At 43.0% G+C, this 22658-nt stretch overlaps 1 protein-coding gene across 5 annotated transcripts in view; it reads left to right on the forward strand.

Moving 5' to 3' along the window:
• The window catches only part of TANC2 (tetratricopeptide repeat, ankyrin repeat and coiled-coil containing 2), a 693994-nt gene that overhangs the window by 92849 nt on the left and 578487 nt on the right, over positions 1-22658 (forward strand). Inside the window, exon 1 of one of the 5 annotated variants that reach the window (XM_073325980.1) lies at positions 17082-17099. The exons of the other annotated variants lie outside the window; for them this stretch is intronic. The gene's annotated coding sequence lies outside the window, so the exon portion shown is untranslated. Of the gene's footprint in view, positions 1-17081; positions 17100-22658 lie in introns of those variants that run through there. 5 annotated transcript variants of the gene reach the window in all.

Consider the following 22658-nt stretch of genomic DNA (forward strand, 5'->3'; position numbering starts at 1 on the left):
GGACAAACTGGAGAAATGGTCTGAAGTAAACAGGATGAAATTCAATAAGGACAAATGCAAAGTACTCCACTTTGGAAGGAACAATTAGTTGCACACATACAAAATGGGAAATAACTGCCAAGAAAGGAGTACTATGGAAAGGAATCTGGGGGTCATAGTGGATCACAAGCTAAATATGAGTCAACAGTCTAACACTGTTTCAAAAAAAAGCAAACATTATTCAGGCATGTATTAGCAGGGGTGTTGTAAGCAAAGTAATTCTTCCCATCTGCTCTGCACTGAGTAGACATCAACGGGAGTATTGTGTCCAGTTCTGGCTGTCACATTTCAGGTAAGATGTGGAGAAAGTCCAGAAAAGATCAAACGGTAAAGTTTCTGAAATTCTCCGTATTTAATTAATTTGGAACATGGAAACTATGCAATACTTGTTTATAATGATCATCCTTTAAAAAGTGAATGTTTAAACTCAAAATACAGTGGAGCTGCTAGGTGCTTAGTACTTTTGAAAATTGGCTTGTTTAAGTGCTTAAATATGAACTTAAGTGCCTCATGTTAGGCCTCTACTTCTGAAAACTCTTGATTTACAAATGTTATCATTGGAAGCTTTATATATTGGGGGGATAACGTTTTTAGAATGCTATTGTTAAGCATTATATGTATAGTTCTAAAGCCTTCTTAGTCAAAATGTAGGGAACTTAGCAAGTTCTCCTATACTGTATCCAGTGGGCAAAATAATATTTGTTCCCAGGAAGCATTCTACTTTTTTTATGACTTATTCCTTTTATATGAGAGTTCTTACTCCCCTGGTAGACCTGTCTGTGACCAAACCAAACAGGAAGTGCCACCAGGTTTGCTTGTTGTGCGGGCACAGCCTGGGCTCCCTCTCCCTCTCCCTCTCTGATGAGGTTCACTAAGGATAAGTGCAGGGTCCTGCACTTAGGATGGAAGAATCCAATGCACCGCTACAGACTAGGGACCGAATGGCTAGTCAGCAGTTCTGCGGAAAAGGACCTAGGGGTGACAGTGGACGAGAAGCTGGATATGAGTCAACAGTGTGCCCTTGTTGCCAAGAAGGCCAATGGCATTTTGGGATGTATAAGTAGGGGCATAGCGAGCAGATCGAGGGACATGATCGTCCCCCTCTATTCGACATTGGTGAGGCCTCATCTGGAGTACTGTGTCCAGTTTTGGGCCGCACACTACAAGAAGGATGTGGATAAATTGGAGAGAGTCCAGCGAAGGGCAACAAAAATGATTAGTGGTCTAGAACACATGACTTATGAGGAGAGGCTGAGGGAGCTGGGATTGTTTAGTCTGCAGAAGAGAAGAATGAGGGGGGATTTGATAGCTGCTTTCAACTACCTGAAAGGGGGTTCCAAAGAGGATGGCTCTAGACTGTTCTCAATGGTAGCAGATGACAGAACGAGGAGTAATGGTCTCAAGTTGCAGTGGGGGAGGTTTAGATTGGATATTAGGAAAAACTTTTTCACTAAGAGGGTGATGAAACACTGGAATGTGTTACCTAGGGAGGTGGTAGAATCTCCTTCCTTAGAGGTTTTTAAGGTCAGGCTTGACAAAGCCCTGGCTGGGATGATTTAACTGGGAATTGGTCCTGCTTCGAGCAGGGGGTTGGACTAGATGACCTTCAGGGGTCCCTTCCAACCCTGATATTCTATGATTCTATGATTCCAGTGCTTTCCTGCTCCCATGGACAGGATTCCTGCTCTACGCTTTCTCCGTCATCCCTCCGGTTCACAAGATCCTCCTGAAAATCATGTGGGACAAGAATCATAGAATATCAGGGTTGGAAGGGGCCTCAGGAGGTCATCTAGTCCAACCCCCTGCTCAAAGCAGGACCAATCCCCAACTAAATCATCTCAGCCAGGGCTTTGTCAAGCCTGACCTTAAAAACCTCTAAGGAAGGAGATTAGGAAGGAGATTTCATCACCTCCCTAGATAACCCATTCCAGTGTTTCACTACCCTCCTAGTGACAATTTTCCCCCTAATATTCAACCTAAATCTTCCCCACTGGAACTTGAGACCGTTACTCCTTGTTCTGGAGAGAGTTATTCTTATAGCCCCGGCATGGCCTCGTTGAGACTGGTTTGGCATGCTGCTGGATCTTTCAGTAGCAATCCCATTCCCGCTTCCACTCTATCTGGGCCTGATCTCACAAAACCAATGCTGGTTGCTATACCCGAACCTTGCCTCCCTTCACTTTACTGCAAGGAAATTACATGGCTGAACCCAGAGGAACAGGCCTGTTGGGAGCAAGTTCAACAGGTCTTGCTAGGTAGTAGGAAGCTGTCCACTAGGGCTATGTACCTGGCCAAATGGAAGCGCTTCTCAATATTGATGTCATACTGAGGTCTGTCTTCAGCCCAGTCTTCTCTTCACACTACTTTGGACTACTTGCTCCATCTGAAGCATCAAGGTCTGGCCCTTGTGTCTATCAAGGTGCATTTGGCAGCAGTCTTGCCCTTCCACCTGCCAGTGAAAGGCAGGTCTGTGTTCTCTCACAAGATGATGGTCTGGTTCCTCAAAGGACAGAGGAGAGACCTATCTTCAGGTCCGTGAGCCGATCCCTCTAGGGTCTTAAACCTGGTTCTGCCAAGGCTCACGGGCCCTCCCTTCAGACTGCTAACATCATGCCCCCTATTTCTCCTCTCTTGGAAAGTCCCCTTCCTGGTGGAGATCACCTCAGTCAGAAAGGTTTCTGAAATCAGGGCCCTTACCTCAGAACCACCATACATAGTGTTCTTCAAGGAGAAGGTCCAACTGCACTCTCATCCAGCTTTCCTGCCAAAGGTGGTTTCACAATTCCATAGCAGCCATGCTGTTTTCCTGCCAGTCTTCTTCCTGAAGGCTTACTAGAACTCTGAGGAGCAGTGAATGCACTCACTGGATGTTAGGCGTGCCCTTGCTTTCTTTATAGAGAGGACTAAACACTTCCGCAAATCAACACAGCTCTTTGTAGCAGTAGTGGAAAAGATGAAAGGGCTTCTGGTATCAACCCTTTGGATCTCGTCCTGGATAACGGCTTGTATTCAGGCTTGTTGTGGGCAGGCGAATGTCACACCTCTGGCCATTCTAACCTACACTCTGCAAGAGCCCAAGCCTCTTCAGTGGCACTGCTTGCAGAAGTCCCGATCCAAAACATCTTCCAGGCAACAACCTTGTCTTCGGTGCATATCTTTGCATCCCACTGTGACATCACCCAACAGGCTCGATATGATGCCGGGTTCGGAAGAGCAGTATATCCATGAACTCTGAGCCCACCTCCTGAGGTAGCACTCGAAGATAAAATGGTTACTGACCTTCCGTTACTGTTGTTTGAGATGTGTTGCTCCTGCCAATTCCATGACCCACTCTCCTACCTTTCTGTCGAACTTGATCGGCAAGAAGGAACTGAGGGGTTATGTGGCCAGCGGCACCCTTTATACGATGCATAAGTGCATGGCACTAGAGAAGGGTGCTAGAGCTGTCCCAACAGATACCACTGAGGGAAAAATCTCCGGCAACAGGCCATGCAGCATGCACACACCTAATGGGGAATAGACATGAGCAACACATCTCGAAGAACAAGAGTTACGGAAGGTCAGTAACCAGTTTTTTATACAACAATCACTAAATAGTACATCCTATTTAAAAGGGAACTCATGAAATTTAGAGTTGGAATTAGGTCTTTAATACTGGCTTGTTTCTTACATAGATTTGCACAGAAGTTATAGCTGTGATTTTAATCTGATTTCAGAATGCCATCCAAACTTAAGCAGTTTGTCAGATGAGTACCAGCTGCTGCAAGTGACAGACAAAATTAGAAGAAGAATCTCATTGTACAATGAAATTCCCTATACATGAAGCCAGGTCAGACATTTCTCACCAGGGCAACTGGCTGAGCAGCCTGTTTAGTTCAGTGATGAAGTGGCATGGCTTTCAGAGATAGATGGTCATCATAATTAATGCCTTTGTACTTTATTCTCTTGATAGAAGAATGAATAAGTTGTTGATCCCTCTGAGGAAATGTGGTCAGACTGTTAAGATCATTGTACCATATATAATCTATACTAAATTTGTGTTGGAGATTTCAAACTAAGCAAATTAAATTAGTCTTGCAATAGTGCTGTGAAATTTCTACTTAAATACAAAATCTATTTGGTTAGCTTTACCATCATAAGACATCACCTCAAGGGGAGTAGGATTATGGCGTTCTTATTAATTTAACCTTATCTGGCATCCTGTTGACTTTAAATCCTGCACAGTATTGATGTCTGCTATGTTGTTGTAGTCGTGTTGGTCCCAGGATATGACAGAGACAAGGTGGGTTAGGTAATATCTTTTACTGGACCAACATCTGTAGGTGAAAGAGACAAGCTTTTGAGCTTACAGGGAGTTCTTCTTCAAAAACTTGTCTCTAAGCTCAAAAGCTTGTCTCTTTCACCTACAGAAGTTGGTCTAATAAAAGATATTTCCTCATCCACCTTGTGTCTTGCACTATATTGCTGAGCATATACCTAGAAAAATAGCATAGATGGAACTTTATGAATCAGCAGCTTGATTTTTCAGCTGTGGTGAATCCAAAAGCCACTGGGTTCCGCAAGTGTTTTCAGCACCTCTGAAAATCTGGTTTATGTTGTTTCTCCTCAGTCAATGTAGTAACTCAACAAAATGGTTCATCTGATGATGGTCAAGGAGTAAGCAACTTATAATATTCGCTGTGGAGCAACTTAGCACAAGCCTCTGCCATCATGTTACATAAATTTAAGAAAATTCCAAAGGCAACATTAGAGCTTGTTCTTAGCCCAGGAAGCTAAAATAATTAAAAAAACATAATAAAAAATGAAGTAAATAGCCAAAAATCTGAAGTTAATCTGAGAGAGAGAAAGATTGGGCAGCCAACTCATAAGCAACGAAGACCCCTAAAATCTGACATTTAGCAAGATGAAATATGTACTTATTTATCTTAATTTAATGAAATGGTTAGTGATCTGGGTTCCTATTGTATAAATTAACATAGAGTATTAAAAAGAGGTCAGTGATCAGTTGTTCTCCATGACCACTGAAGATAGGACAAGAAGTAATAGGCTAAATCTGCAACAAGGGAGATTTAGGTTAGATAGCAGGGAAAACTTTCTAATGGCAAGGACTGTTAATCATTACAATAGGTATCTAGGGAAGGTTGTGAAATCCCCATCATTGGAGGCTTTTAAAAACAGGCTAGACAGCCTTAGTGCCCGGGGGGTGGGGTGGGGGGTGGGGAGAGGGAGGAGGAGGCGCGGCTTCACTAGATGACTAGAGTTCCCTTCCAGACCTACGTTTTTATGATTTTATATAGAATAAAATAATCATACAGTACAATATAATATTAAGGCCTGGTCATCCAACCTTAAAACATAAATAAAATAGCTCTTAGCAAATACAATAAGAAGTCAATAACACACACAATAAATCTCTCCAACCCTGAATCCAGTTTATCTCTAAAAGCCTGGGATTAAAAAAAAAAAAAGGGATTTGCAATGGTCTGAGACGTTAAATATATTTAAACTCTGGTGGCCTGGAATGTCAGAAAAGTGATAGATGGGGAATGAGTTCCAAAGTCAAAGACCAATCCCAGAGAATACACATAGCTTCCTGTCTTTTACATCAAGGGAGCTCCAGTTCAAGGGCCTCTGCTCATCTGAACTATGGCACAATGGTTTATGGAGGAAGGTGATATCTCTAGTAACTGGGACCTAATCGTTAATGGTTTTTATAGGGTTAAAAACACCTAGAGTTCTATCTAGAAACCTGCTGGCTGCCAGTATAGGTCATAGAGCAATGTTTTATAATTTCAAAGTTTGATACCATACACTGTTCCCCTTGTTAAAATAATGAAACAAGTGTGTGTTCCCATTAGTTCGTTTGACAGACCATGCTGCTCTGTGATGTGAGTACTCACTGAAATTTTATCTCTGAAATAAAAGGATTTGTTTTCTGGATATTGTTCTGTCCAAAAGGTCTCACATACAGTAAAAATCTTACAAATCATCAAAATATATATATAGAACAAAGGAACTGACATATTGGATCTGACTTTGTGGTCCCTTTAGGTCTGTATCTTACTCCAAAAGTGGCCAGCATGAGATGCTTCAGAGGAATGTTCAACAAAACATGCAGTAGGAGATTTAGGGATAATTTGCTCCCCGTAAAATCTCATTGTAATCCATAACAAGTAGAGATTGGTTTAAACCCTAAAGCATGGAGGTTTTAGATCCCTTTCAAAATGCTTTTGTTAGCATTTGTTAGCATTAGCGGTTATAACTCTGGATAGTCTTGTTATCCATATAAATATCCAATCCTTCTTTGAACCTGTTAAATTCTTGCCCTGCAAAATATTCTGTAGCAATGAGTTCTATCTCTAACCCTGGGAAAGTGGTCCTTTCAATTAATGAGGCCTTTTTGGAACTAGTGAAGGCCCTGTAGAATACTCCAACTTTGTTGGCTCCCACAGCTGTGTGTGCACAGACAAGCACTACTGTGTTTCTGACCAGGGATTTGAGTGTTCTCATTCTTATGCAACCATGAATTCTCTGGTAGTTACGACTGCGAATGAGAGAGCGAGGCAGGGGATATTCAACTCAGCCACCTGATAAAGAGGGACCAAGACAGGACATGTTGGATAGAATGATTTATTCCACTTCATCTGTTCAAATGTGTATAGCTAATCAGCAAGTGCTATTTGCTAAATATAATTTTTTTAATTGGGAGTATTTGTCAAAATTTACAGATATGCTTCTTTGAGACGCAAGGTAATAGTTCAAGGCTTTTTTGGCAGAGGGCTGTCTGGTAGCAAAAACATCTCATCGGTTGGTGTTGGATGTTGTAGAAGTTTCCTCTAGAATTATTGACTCTGTAATAATCATGAGAATAGTCCCGTGGCTGCATAATTCTGGTATCGTGCCCAATATACAACAGGCTATAGAGGACCTTCCCTTTGATGGTTCTTTTCTATTATCAGATAAAACTGATGAGACATTACATTTCTTCAGAGAACCTGGGTGGCTGTTCCTTAGCGGTCTCTGTATCCTAAGAGATGACAGCATAGACCTCCAAATCCTCAGTACTCCCGACAGTGCTGTAGAAAGCCTGTCTATCCACCCAGGCAATTTGATTTTTGGAAAAAGAAGCATAGACCTCAGAGAAGGAGGTCCTCTAGCTCTGGCTCCAATCAGCAGGCTCGTACCCAGCTATCTGTGGGGATACCTCCCTTTTGGCTGTTCCCATGAGGTTAACAGTTCAGTCACTTGCAATTTGGTGGATATTTCCCCCGTTTGGAAACAGACTATCCCACTCTTTAGGTGCTTGGGAGGCCATAAATGAAAGGTAAGTCCTATGTACCGTGAGATGGAAATATTCAATTCTTCTCCACTCCCCATTTTCCCACTTTCCTGCCTTCACCATTTTCAGGGACCTATCTCGTGAGTCTCTGCTTGTTCAAGAAATTTGGACTCTTCTCTCCTTAGGAGCTGTATAGGGAGTTCCTGTGCAGTTTCAAGGAAGGGGTTTTTACATGAGGTATTTTCTAATCCCCAAAGACACACTTTGGACATCTCAGAATTTCAACAAGTTCATCAAGTATGTGAGATTCTGTATGGTTTCCTTGCATCAATCCTTCTGTCCCAGGATCATGACAACAGGCTTGTTGCCCTTAATCTTCAGGACACTTACCTTCATGTCAGGGTGCTCCCAAACCACAGGGAGTTTCTCAGATTTGTGGGAGGAGGCCATCATTATTAGTACACAGTACTTCCTTTTGGATTATCATTAGCACCTCACATATTCAAATCTCAAAAATTTAGATTGACATGAATTGGCTTCTGTATTGATGGCCAAAGTGAGAATGAGCATGGACACTGACACTACTCTCTTCTCCTAGAGATGATCTCTCAAGGTCATGGTTGATGCACATGGGTGAGCCAGTGATCTATTTTCTAGATGGTGAACTCTTGTCTCTAGGGCTACACCATTTTTCATGAGCCATAATTTTTCATTTAAGATAAAAACTCTCTCTGTGTGTGTATATTTATACAGAGAGGAAAGTGCATTTCTCTGAAATTGTACATTTGAATGAACCATTGAAGTTCATGTTCCCCTCTTTTCATTGGAAATAGTTCTTTATAACTTTTATAATACTTCTTTTATAACTTCTTTATAATTAAGAAAATTCTATGGGCCCTTGGAGGAACCACTCATCTTAACATTTTTTGCTAGTGAGGAGGTTCAGTAATTACTTTTACTTGCAAGTCTACTTAAAATTAATATAATAGTTTGTGATGAAAAGGAACTAGAGCTGCAGGGTCTGATTTTAATTTATAATTTTAAAGTTCTTTCCTTAATTTGGGGAGGGTTTTTTTTTTGGTGTTTTTATTTAGTAGTAGTGCTTTGGGGAAGTGTGCGTCTGATTTCTTTTTTCCCCTCTACTCAGCATAGTACAGTATGGGAAGAAGAAGAATATATTTGATTCTTCAAAGAAAATAATACCAAGTAGATACTTGAATTACAGTGCTGGACTGTGGCTATGCTTAGACTATTCCAAGTGAGCTCTGGCTTCCACTACCAAAGGTGCCTGTGTGTGTATATCCATCTGATAGCACAGTTGGTTCCAAACTAAGGCCCCACTCCTGAAATTTTCTCCATGTGGTCAGACACTTTTTTCCGTGCAGATCGCTGGGGCTCAAGGCCTTGCCTGCACTGGAATTTTTTTTGTTTATTTGATAAGCTAAGGCAATGTTTCTCAAATGTGGCCACCTGGGCCACATGCTGCCTCCAGGGGCTTTTCTTGCAGCCACAGCTTCCTGTGTGGTGATTGCGGGGCATGGGGGAGACAGTAGCAGTCCCTCCCTTGGGGCCTTCAGCAGGGTTTGAGGCTTGTCCCCTCTGGAGACACAAACACTGGAGGAGCAAGCAGCCAGTGAGTTCCCCACCTTCCCGGGAGTGGTGGAGTCAGGCTGCAGCCCTGTGATGGTGGGCGGCAGGCTGTAGTTGTAGGGCTTCAGGCACCACCTCCAGGCTCTGGGGTCTGGCTCAAGGCTTCAGGCTCTGTCCCCCAGCTGCACAGCGGTGGGCTCCAGCCCCTGTCCATGTGGCAGTGGGCTCTGGCCCCGAGCTCACCCCCCCATCGCCCCGGCCCCTGCTGCCTCCCCCAGACCCGCAATTCATTCCCCCCATCACCACTGGCCCTGCTGCCTCTCTACCCACCTCACCATTCAGGGCTTAATTAGTATCCTGGCATGCCAAGGCTGAGTAAGTTTGCTGTGAAAAGTGATATTTGTATGTTTGTTAATATCACTTTTCACAGCAGACTAAGACTATGTCTACACCAGCACTTTTGTCGAACGGGGAGTGAACAAAACACCGCTGACCGACAGAAGTTTCACAGACAGAAGCACTGGTGTGGACAGCAGTATGTTGGCGGGAGACGGTCTCCTGCCAACATAGCTACCGCCGCTCATTGGGGGTGGTTTAATTATGCCAGCGGGAGAGCTTCTCCCACCAGTGTAGAGCAGCTACACAGGAGACCTTACAGCGGTACAGCTGCAGCGGTACAACTCTGTCGCTGTAAGGTCTGTTGTGTGGACATAGCCTTAGTAGCTACCTGGGAGGTTTTGAAAAGTCATATTAACATGCAAATATCACTTTAACAGCAGCAGACTTACTAGCCAGCAAGTCTTTTTGAAAAAAAAAAAGGGGGGGGGCAACCAAAAAAGCAAAAGAAAAAACAACAAAAAAGACAAGAATGTGCAAAGCACCTTATTTGTGTTTCTAGTCTGTTTAGGACCAGTAAAGAATAGAAACAATTACATTATTTTTATTATTGCAAAAAACCCTACATAAATAAATTACAGTGATTTGGACATGTTTCTGTGCATATTTATTTGTTTTTCCTAAACAAAACTCATATGGTTATGCAGTTTTTTTCAGTGATAGCTTAATGTAAAGGTTTTAATTTGTAATACTACATTACTGTATTAAGGTGGTTATGAGATGCAGTCTGAAAGTGCTTTAACCATATTTAATGGATGGTGTTGAGTAAGTATGAATACATGTTTCCCTTCTGATGAATAGGCATTGTAAATATAACAAGAACTGTATTACAGATTTATGTAGAAGAAGTCAAAAACTGGCAGAAAGGGGAACAACATGTCAGATGATAGCAAGTAAAGAGAAGAGCTAAAATTTAATCCATAGAAATATCCTTGCAGATAAAATTGGAGATGCGCAGTAATGGAATGAAGAGGGAGATGGGCAGGGTTTTAGTGTTCATGTTAGGCTAAAGTGAACAGAGAATTTAAGATGAGATTGAAAAGTGGCATGGTATCTCAAAAGAAAAAGTAGAAACTTGGCACAGATGTGCCTTTATGAGTGACTCCTAACTGAGATAAGAAACGCCAAGGCTGAAGGAGCAGAGTGAGAAGGTAAAAGATCAATGAAAGGGGGCAGAGTAAACTTATATAGAGCTCTGAAAACAAGAGGTGGTTATTTTTTTTTAAATTGGATTTGGAGACTTACAGGAAGCCATTGAAGCAGTCAAAGAATTTGGGCTGCTATCTTCTACCTTCTTGGACTAAGAGGATTTTCTGGGAAAAACTGAACCAAAAATGGGGCCTGCCTGGCTTTTGTGCAGTGACCAGAAAATGTTTTGATATGCTGTGAATTGGAAAAAATGTAAGGCTTTAGGATATTAGCATATATCTGAACCATGCCTTGTAACTTGGTAGCATGGTTCAGATTGTAAAACAATGTGACTGATTTTTTTGAAAAATAGAGAAGAAGGGGTAGAGAGGGAGTTGTTCATAATTGTTTATTTAATATTCTGTAAGCAAACATGTTGAGATATAATATTTCAGAATTTAGAATTCTCATACCATTAATTAAAGTGCAGTATCTACAAGTATAATTAGAAAGAGGATTATAGACATTTAAGGAATAAAAGCATTTTAGCAATGTGCAGATTTTATTGACAGCTCACTGAGAGCTGCTGCACTCACATAAAGATTTGTAATGTAATTATGAGTAGATGGAAGTTCACTGTTTAGAGACTCATTGCAGAGAACATTCATGAACTATACTCTGAATACAGATGAAATATCAAACAAATTATGGGTAGTCAACACTCATTATGTATGAAGTATAAACTGTAGACAAACTAGTACTGTAAAATACAAAACAGAAAATGTGTTATTGCATTATGAGATGTTAAGCAGACCAATGGCAGTAAGTTGCTGAGATATTTTTAAAGAAATATCTTTAGTTATCCAAAAAATGGTACAAATTGTTAAGCTTTTCAGTTATCAAATTGTGAAGGATCAACCACCTTAAAGAAGAAGTCTGTCTTCCCTCTATCTTAATATAGCTATTTTTAAGGTACCTCCTATTACCTTACTGTCTAAGTGGTGGCGAACAGTTATGAAGAAGACCTAAAGAGGCTTAAAAAGTGCTTTCTTCATGGGACTGTGTGGATTTTTTTATGGAGGTGATTGATAAGGAAAGCCTTTCTTAGTCTGAACCTGGTTAGATTTGAGTGCAGTCTGGTCTCCTTCAATAACAAGTATTTGTTTCAAATGCTTTGACCACAGCATTGGAAAGTCTTAACCTGGATTTCTCCAGTTGTATCATTCCTGTGGAGAGCAAATGTCTTGGAGGGTCATGAATGACCAGACAAATCTGGAGATATTTCAAGAAAAATACTATTGTATATTGCTATTTTAGCTATAGTACATACATTCTCTTAAATTGTTTTGGAAATATAAGTTTGTTTCTTTAACATTTAACTACAGTAACAAAATACTGTATTTTAAAATGGCCAAACTGACACTTTCATATAATTTATATACAGACATTTCCCCCCAGTATTATTGGTGATCATTTATTTTTAAGTTATGGAATCTGTCATAAAGGTCAGGAACTAGAAGCACTGGCTGGAGACAAGCAGAGTATTGTTTGAAATTATGAAAATTTCCCCCGATAGCTCTACTTATGAACCTGCCTGCATACTGATCTGTAGCACTTACTATTATTATACCCCTCTGTTTAACACTGCCAGTTTGGTAGTGTTAAACAGAGGGGTATAATAATAGTAAGTGCTACAGATCAGGGACTGAGTCATCTATCTGCCGCCCTGACCGGGAAGTCTGCTGCTTGCCAGGAGCTAGGATTCACGATGTGACGGAGAGACTACCGAGACTCATCAAGCCCTCGGATCACTACCCCTTTCTGCTTTTCCACATGGGCACCAATGATACTGCCAAGAATGACCTCAAGCGGATCACTGCAGACTACGTGGCTCTGGGAAGAAGGATAAAGGAGTTTGAGGCGCAAGTGATGTTCTCATCCATCCTCCCCGTGGAAGGAAAAGGCTGGGGTAGAGACCGTCAAATCATGGAAGTCAACGAATGGCTACACAGGAGGTGTCGGAGAAAAGGCTTTGGATTCTTTGACCATGGGTTGGTGTTCCAAGAAGGAGGAGTGCTAGGCAGGGACGGGCTCCACCTAACGAAGAGAGGGAAGAGCATCTTCGCAAGCAGGCTGGCTAACCTAGTGAGGAGGGTTTTAAACTAGGTTTACTGGGGGAAGGAGACCAAAGCCCTGAGGAAAGTGAAGACGTGGGATACCGGGAGGAAGCATGAGCAGGAGAGTGCAAGAGGGGAGGGCACCTGCCTCATACTAAGAAAGTAGGACAAACAGCAAGTTATCTCAAATGTCTATACACAAATGCACGAAGCCTGGGAAACAAGCAGGGAGAACTGGAAGTCCTGGCACAGTCAAGGAATTATGATGTGATTGGAATAACAGAGACTTGGTGGGATAACTCCCAAGACTGGAGTACTGTCATGGATGGATATAAACTGTTCAGGAAGGACAGGCAGGGCAGAAAAGGTGGGGGAGTTGCATTGTATGTAAGAGAGCAGTCTGACTGCCCAGAGCTCCGGTATGAAACTGCAGAAAAACCTGAGTGTCTCTGGATTAAGTTTAGAAGTGTGAGCAACAAGGGTGATGTCGTGATGGAAGTCTGCTATAGACCACCGGAGCAGTGGAATGAGGTGGACGAGGCTTTCTTCTGGCAACTAACAGAAGTTACTAGATAACAGGCCCTGGTTCTCATGGGAGACTTCAATCACCCCGATATCTGCTGGGAGAGCAATACAGCAGTGCACAGACAATCCAGGAAATTTTTGGAAAGCGTAGGGGACAATTTCCTGGTGCAAGTGCTGAGGAACCAACTAGGGGCAGAGCTCTTCTTGACCTGCAGTTCACAAGCTGGGAAGAATTAGTAGGTGAAGCAAAAGTGGATGGGAACCTGGGAGGCAGTGACCATGAGATGGTTGAGTTCAGGATCCTGACACAGGGAAGAAAGGAGAGCAGCAGAATACGGACCCTGGACTTCAGAAAAGCAGACGTTGACTCCCTCAGGGAAGTGATGGGCAGGATCCCCTGGGAGAATAACATGAGGGGGAAAGGAGTCCAGGAGAGCTGGCTGTATTTTAAAGAATCCTTATTGAGGTTATAGAGACAAACCATCCTGATGTGTAGAAAGAACAGTAAATATGGCAGGCGACCAGCTTGGCTTAACAGTGAAATCCTTGCTGATCTTAACCACAAAAAAGAAGCTTACAAGAAGTGGAAGATTGGACAAATGACCAGGGAAGAGTATAAAAATATTGCTCAGGCATGCAGGAGTGAAATCAGGAAGGCCAAATCACACATGGAGTTGCAACTAGCAAGAGATGTTAAGAGTAACAAGAAGGGTTTCTTCAGGTATGTTAGCAACAAGAAGAAAGTCAAGGAAAGTGTGGGCCCCTTCCTGAATGAGGGAGGCAACCTAGTGACAGAGGATGTGGAAAAAGCGAATGTACTCAATACTTTTTTTGCCTCTGTCTTCACAAACAAGGTCAGCTCCCAGACTACTGCACTGGGCAGCACAGCATGGGGAGGAGGTGACCAGCCCTCTGTGGAGAAAGAAGTGGTTTGGGACTATTTAGAAAAGCTGGAAGAGCACAAGTCCCTGGGGCTGGATGCGCTACATCTTAGAGTGCTAAAGGAGTTGGCGGATGTGATTGCAGAGCCATTGGCCATTATCTTTGAAAACTCATGGCGATTGGGGGAGGTCCCGGACGACTGGAAAAAGGCTAATGTAGTGCCCATTTTTAAAAAAGGGAAGAAGGAGGATCCTGGGAAGTACAGGCCAGTCAGCCTCACCTCAGTCCCTGGAAAAATCATGGAGCAGGTCCTCAAGGAATCAATTCTGAAGCACTTAGAGGAGAGGAAAGTGATCAGGAACAGTCAGCATGGATTCACCAAGGGCAAGTCATGCCTGACTAATCTATTTGCCTTCTATGACAAGATAACTGGCTCTGTGGATGAGGGGAAAGCAGTGGAAAGTTCCTTGACTTTAGCAAAGCTTTTGACACGGCCTCCCACAGTGTCCTTGCCAGCAAGTTAAAGAAGTATGGGCTGGATGAATGGACGATAAGGTGGCTAGAAAGCTGGCTAGATTGTTGGGCTCAACGGGTAGTGATCAATGGCTCCATGTCAAGTTGGTAGCCAGTATCAAGTGGAGTGCCCCAAGGGTCGGCCCTCGGGCTGGTTTTTTTTCAATATCTTCCTTAATGATCTGGAGGATGGTGTGGATTGCACCCTCAGCAAGTTTGCAGATGACACTAAACTGGGAGGAGAGGTAGATATGCTGGAGGGTAGGGATAGGATACAGAGGGCCTTCCGTAAATTGGAGGATTGGGCCAAAAGAAATCTGATGAGGTTGAACAAGGACAAGTGCAGAGTCCTGCACTTAGGACGGAAGAATCCCATATGCACCGTTACAGATTAGGGGACTGAATGGCTAGGCAGCAGTTCTGCAGAGAAGGACCTAGGGGTTACAGTGGATGAGAAGCTGGATGTGAGTCAACAGTGTGCCCTTGTTGCCAAGAAGGCCAATTTGGCATTTTGGGATGTATAAGTAGGGGTGTTGCCAGCAGATCGAGGGACATGATCATTCCCCTTTATTCGACATTGGTGAGGCCTCATCTGGAGTACTGTGTCCAGTTTTGTGCACCACACTACAAGAAGGATGTGGAAAAATTGGAAAACGTCCAGCGGAGGGCAACAAAAATGATTAGGGGACTGGAACACATGACTTATGAGGAGAGGCTGAGGGAACTGGGATTGTTTAGTCTGTGGAAGAGAAGAATGAGGGGGTATTTGATAACTGCTTTCAACTACCTGAAAGGGGGTTCCAAAGAGGATGGATCTAGACTGTTCTCAGTGGTAGCAGATGACAGAACAAGGAGTAATGGTCTCAAGTTGCAGCAGGGGAGGTTTAGGTTGGATATTAGGAAAAACTTTTTCACTAGGAGGCTGGTGAAACACTGGAATGCATTACCTAGGGAAGTGGTGGAATCTCCTTCCTTAGAAGTTTTTAAGGTCAGGCTTGACAAAGCCGTGGCTGGGATGATTTAGTTGGGGATTGGTCCTGCTTTGAGCAGGGGGTTGGACTAGATGACCTCCTGAGGTCCCTTCCAACCCTGATATTCTATGATTCTATGAAACTGTACAGTGATTTTGAGATGCAGATTAAACTAAGAAAATAAGGTGACACTATCAAACTCAGATTATCTGTTATTTGCTGCCGGTCATCAATATATTTTTCATGAAGTGCAGCTTTCTCTATACTGCCTTGAAGTTACTCAAACCTTCCAGCCAAATAAGGTTCAAGAAAAAATTAGATCTTGTTGATTTTCTGTATTCTTCCCAGTTATGAATATATGTTGCACATGGTTTTTTTGGTTTTTGTTTTTGTTTTAAATCAACCCCTTAATAAAATAAAATAGGTCACTCAAGGGGCTTGCTGTAAAATAAACAACCAAATGTAGTCAGTTTTTCTTTATGAAAAGCTGGTTTGAGAACCTCTTCTCTTATTTTCCAGAAAATTAGAGAGGACTGTTAATATTAAATTGATTCTACATCTAAAGTTTTAGGTCAGACTAAGTGTGCCCAGAGAACGAAAACCCACATACTGTTTCTGTTTCCCTGAGTTAAGAGATCCCTGGATCATTACAACATGAATTTTACATTAAAATTATTACAGATATTGCTACTTTTTATGACATTCAGTAATACATAGCAGTGTCTAAGAAGACTGAGCATAGCATTGTGTGTGGGTTTTCTTTTCGAAGTATTACCAAATATTTTTTTTTAAAATTATTTCTGGAGAAAGGTTTTAGATTGGAAAGATCTGGCTGCTGTGTGTATTTAGATATATCCCAAAATAGTTTTCAGAGTAACAGCCGTGGTAGTCTGTATTCGCAAAAAGAAAAGGAGTACTTGTGGCACCTTAGAGACTAACCAATTTATTTGAGCATAAGCTTTCGTGAGCTACAGCTCACTTCATCGGATGCATGCTGTGGAAACTGCAGAAGACATTATATACACAGAGACCATGAAACAATACCTCCTCCCACCCCACTCTCCTGCTGGTAGTAGCTTATGTAAAGTGATCACTCTCCTTACAATGTGTATGATAATCAAGTTGGGCCATTTCCAGCACAAATCCAGGTTTTCTCACCCTCCGCCACCCCCCCCCTCAACAAACTCACTCTCCTGCTGGTAATAGCCCATCCAAAGTGACCACTCTCCTTACAATGTGTATGATAATCAAGGTGGGTCATTTCCAGCATAAATCCAAGTTTAACCAGAACATCTGGGGGGAGGGGGTAGGAAAAAACAAGGGGAAATAGGCTACCTTGCATAATGACTTAGCCACTCCCAGTCTCTATTTAAGCCTAAATTAATAGTATCCAATTTGCAAATGAATTCCAATTCAGCATTTTCTCGCTGGAGTCTGGATTTGAAGTTCTTTTGTTTTAAGATAGCGACCTTCATGTCTGTAATTGCGTGACCAGAGAGATTGAAGTGTTCTCCGACTGGTTTATGAATGTTATAATTCTTGACATCTGATTTGTGTCCATTTATTCTTTTACGTAGAGACTGTCCAGTTTGACCAATGTACATGGCAGAGGGGCATTGCTGGCACATGATGGCATATATCACATTGGTGGATGTGCAGGTGAGCGAGCCTCTGATAGTGTGGCTGATGTTATTAGGCCCTGTGATGGTGTCCCCTGAATAGATATGTGGGCACAGTTGGCAACGGGCTTTGTTGCAAGGATAGGTTCCTGGGTTAGTGGTTCTGTTGTGTGGTATGTGGTTGTTGGTGAGTATTTGCTTCAGGTTGGGTGGCTGTGTGTAGGCAAGGACTGGCCTGTCTCCCAAGATTTGTGAGAGTGTTGGGTCATCCTTCAGGATAGGTTGTAGATCCTTAATAATGCGTTGGAGGGGTTTTAGTTGGGGGCTGAAGGTGACGGCTAGTGGTGTTCTGTTATTTTCTTTGTTAGGCCTGTCCTGTAGTAGGTGACTTCTGGGAACTCTTCTGGCTCTATCAATCTGTTTCTTCACTTCAGCAGGTGGGTATTGTAGTTGTAAGAATGCTTGATAGAGATCTTGTAGGTGTTTGTCTGTGTCTGAGGGGTTGGAGCAAATGCGGTTGTATCGCAGAGCTTGGCTGTTGACGATGGATCGTGTGGTGTGGTCAGGGTGAAAGCTGGAGGCATGTACAAAATAGTGTAACATTAACTCTGAATTTCCTGGATTTTCAGGTGCTAGGTTTTGGGATAACTACAACATTGCTGTAATGTATATTCCCCAAGAAGTTACTGAAATGTATTGTCATCCTTAATTCCATTTTAACATAGTCTTTAAAAAAGATAAAAAAATATATATATGAATCATAGTATATCAGGGTTGGAAGGGACCTCAGGAGGTCATCTAGTCCAACCCCCTGCTCAAAGCAGGACACTAAACAAGATAGTAAAAGAGATTGCTGTTATGTGATATTTCTAAAGATTTGAATATATATTATCAACCTTAGATATTTTTTAAAAATGTCAGGGAAGAATCATGGTTACATCAAAGCCAGAGTATATCAGCTAATTGCGCTCGCCTTAGAGCTGCTTTGCATCACAAAGAAAATCAAAGCCAATGAGATGTACTGGTCAATCTGGCCATGAATTTGCAGTAGTCTTAGGCTTGGTTTACTCTATCAGTTTATGCCACTATAACTAGTCATTCAGGGATGTGGAAAATCCACACCTCTGAGCAATGCATTTATCCCAACCCAACTTCCAGTATGAACGGCACTATGTTGATGCGAGGGCTTCTCCTGCTGACGTAGCCACCGCCTCTCAGGGAGGTGGAGTACCTATGTAGAGAGAAGAAGGTCTCCCATCAGAAAAGGTAGTGTCTTCACTTAGTGCTGCAGCACTGTAAGTGTAGAAAACACCTTAGGGCAGTGGTTCTCAAACTTTTTTTTTCTGCAGACCACTTGAAAATTGCTGTGGGTCTCGGTGGACCACTTAATGATCTTTCCAAATTTTGTTTGTAACATTAGTTAACTATTGTAAAGCGCTTTGGGTAAAAGCGCTATATATAAAAAACCTTAGTAATAATTAACTTTTTTTTGTTCTACAAATAAAGGCACACAACTCATATTTTAATATCTGTAGTCTTACCTTTCTAATGCAATGGATGTGCCCTCTCTCCCCCGCCATGGCAGCCCCTGATCTGGGGCTGGGAAGGGGGGGGCGGTGTGTCCCCTGCCAAAGCAGCCACAGAGTTGAGGCTTGGAAGGAGGACCCGTCTCTCCCCAGCAGCCGCAGCCCTGGAGCTGTGGAAAGTTGCCTCTTTCTCTGGCCGCCGCAGCCCTGCACATCCCAAATTCCGCCCACCCCCTTTTCTCACCCCACTACCTTCTCCCACCTACCCTCCTATTTCCCCCCAGGCCACCACCTCACCTTACATGTGCGTCTTCTTAAGGGTCCAGGCACCTAAGTAGTGGAGCCATGCCTGCGCAGCTCCATTAATTAGGTGGATGGTCCTTCATTCTCTTGTGTGCAGCTGCCTAGGTGAGCATCTTAGAGGGAACTATCCGTGGACCACCTGAATGGAGCTCGCGGACCACTGGTGGGGTCCATGGACCACAGTTTGAGAACCTCTGCCTTAGGGTTTGTCATCACTGACAAAAGGGTGGGTTTTTTACAGTGAGATAATTAACAAGTGATTTCTCACTTGGAAATCCTAAATGGAGAGAAGACACTTGTAGGTTTTACCATGAAGGTAGTGAGGTGAGGTCAGCATTCTATCTTCTGTCCATGACTGACCCCACTTAGCTATCTCGCTGTAAATATAAAGTGCCCTGTCTCCACTGTTTTTGCAGAGACAGAGCTAATGAGCAGTAAATATGCAGCTTTTTTGTCAGCAAAGATGCAGTCTTATTGGTTTAGAGGACAGTGTTAACAAGGCTGGTGTTAATGTGAAGGGGGCAGGGAGAGCTCAGCCTCTGAGTCCCAGTGTGTCTGTGCTTTAAGAGCTCCCCCAGCACTACTGCCTCAGTTTCCCCGGTATTGTCGCCTCAATACACAGTGAACCAGGGCAGCAGTGACTTGGCAAGCCTTTCAAGTGCTGATGCACAAGCTGGCATTTAGCCAGAGACTCTTTAATGAATAATGACAATTGAGACAACTAATCTATCAATGAGAATGTTTGACACATGTCTAGTCTCCTTCAAACTGCTGAGTAATTCCAACCAATAGAATTATTGCATGAAAATTAGCTGTAGAGAAAGGAAGGTGATTGGTTGAGTAACTCTGATGTCACAATAGGCCCCACTTAATTTAATTTACCTTTACTGTGGACCTAAGCCTGACTGTTCCTGATATAAGCATAAATTAGATACAGTTTTGATAACTTAGCTTAATTATAACTTCATTTCTTCAAATATGGCATTTGCACAAGATTTCAGTTAACTTTATTTTCATTGAAAGTTTGAAGTGTCTGCATTATTCCATTATTAAGATAATTCAGGACCAATAAAAGATGGACACAGAAGGCTAATTCCTTAAAGGGCATAGTTTTTATTTAGTTTTAATGCATAAATTGATCAAAGGATTTACTTGTAAAGCATCAGAAAATGTGTTCTGTACTCTGAGATAAGTGCTGTTAATTAGGGGAGGATGTGATGTATTTTTCATAGTTTTACTCCCCTCTTCCCTTGGGGAAAGGCTAGGGACGCTGAGTGGCGTGGTGGATGCAGACGAAAGAAAGTTCTGGGTTTGATGGCTGGAAATGGAGTTGGAGAAATCAGGCACAAGCTGATCACTTATAGGATGAAGAACAAATTAGCTTTTAATGATTGCAGCTACCTTGTGCCGCTGACCGAGTCCTGGAACTAGCTTCAAAACAAAAGGAAAGGGACTACTCACCCACAATTACAGCTGCCATCTTACTCCACCAAACTGTAATCATCCTCTCCAAGAGCTTGCTATCCTGCAGCCTTTTCTTCATGGTTCCACTAAACTTTCTAAACTACTACATGCCACAAGGGGCCACAGCAATGGTTCCCTCAACCCACCCAGCAATATTGTTAACCTATCCAACTATACTCTTAGCCCAGCAGAAGCAGCTGTCCTATTTCGGGGCCTCTCCTTCTGTCCCTCCACCCCCACAAACATGATACAGTTCTGTGGTGACCTAGAATCCTATTTTCGACGTCTCCGACTCAAGGAATATTTCCAACACACCTCTGAACAACATACTAATCCACAGAGACCTCCCTACCAACACTACAAAAAGGAGGATTCTAGGTGGACTCCTCCTGAAGGTCGAGACAGCAGACTGGACTTCTACATAGAGTGCTTCCGCCGACGTGCACGGGCTGAAATTGTGGACAAGCAGCATCGCTTGCCCCACAACCTCAGCCGTGCAGAACACAATGCCATCCACAGCCTCAGAAACAACTCTGACATCAGAATCAATAAGGCTGACAAAGGAGGTGCTGTTGTCATCATGAATAGGTCGGAATATGAACAAGAGGCTGCTCGGCAGCTCTCCAGCACCACTTTCTACAAGCCATTACCCTCTGATCCCACTGAGAGTTACCAAAAGAAACTACAGCATTTGCTCAAGAAACTCCCTGAAAAAGCACAAGATCAAATCCGCACAGATACACCCCTGGAACCCCGACCTGGGATATTTTGTCTACTACCCAAGATCCATAAACCTGGAAACCCTGGATGCCCCATCATCTCAGGCATTGGCACCCTGACAGCAGGATTGTCTGGCTATGTAGACTCCCTCCTCAGGCCCTACGCTACCAGCACTCCCAGCTACCTTCGAGACACCACTGACTTCCTGAGGAAACTACAATCCATCGGTGATCTTCCTGATAACACCATCCTGGCCACTATGGATGTAGAAGCCCTCTACACCAACATTCCACACAAAGATGGACTACAAGCTGTCAGGAACACTATCCCCGATAATGTCACGGCAAACCTAGTGGCTGAACTTTGTGACTTTGTCCTCACCCATAACTATTTTACATTTGGGGACAATGTATACCTTCAAATCAGCGGCACTGCTATGGGTACTTGCATGGCCCCACAGTATGCCAACATTTTTATGGCTGACTTAGAACAACGCTTCCTCAGCTCTCGTCCCCTAACACCACTACTCTACTTGCGCTGTATTGATGACATCTTCATCATCTGGACCCATGGAAAAGAAGCCCTTGAGGAATTCCACCATGATTTCAACAATTTCCATTCCACCATCAACCTCAGCCTGGTCCAGTCCACACAAGAGATCCACTTCCTGGACACTACAGTGCTAAACGATGGTCACATAAACACCACCTATACCGGAAACCTACTGACCGCTATTCCTACCTACATGCCTCCAGCTTTCACCCTGACCACACCACATGATCCATTGTCTACAGCCAAGCTCTACGATACAACCGCATTTGCTCCAACCCCTCAGACAGAGACAAACACCTACAAGATCTCTATCAAGCATTCTTACAACTACAATACCCACCTGCTGAAGTGAAGAAACAGATTGATAGAGCCAGAAGAGTTCCCAGAAGTCACCTACTACAGGACAGGCCTAACAAAGAAAATAACAGAACGCCACTAGCTGTCACCTTCAGCCCCCAACTAAAACCCCTCCAATGCATTATCAAGGATCTACAACCTATCCTGAAGAATGACCCAACACACTCACAAATCTTGGGAGACAGGCCAGTCCTTGCCTACAGACAGCCCTCCAACCTGAAGCGAATACTCGCCAGCAACCACATACCATACAACAGAACCACTAACCCAGGAACCTATCCTTGCAACAAAGCCCGTTGCCAACTGTGCCCACATATCTATTGAGGAGACACCATCACAGGCCTAATAACATCAGCCACACTATCAGAGGCTCGTTCACCTGCACATCTACCAATGTGGTGCATGCCATCATGTGCCAGCAATGCCCCTCTGCCATGTACATTGGTCAAACTGGACAGTCTCTACGTAAAAGAATAAATGGACACAAATCAGATGTCAAGAATTATATCATTCATAAACCAGTCGGAGAACACTTCAATCTCTCTGGTCACGCAATTACAGACATGAAAGTTGCGATATTAGAAAAGAAAAACTTCAAAACCAGACTTCAGCGAGAGACTGCTGAATTGGAATTCATTTGCAAATTGGATACAATTTACTTAGGCTTGAATAGAGAC

This window comes from Lepidochelys kempii, chromosome 27, assembly GCF_965140265.1.
Source record: "Lepidochelys kempii isolate rLepKem1 chromosome 27, rLepKem1.hap2, whole genome shotgun sequence".
Classification (NCBI taxonomy): Eukaryota; Metazoa; Chordata; order Testudines; family Cheloniidae; genus Lepidochelys; species Lepidochelys kempii.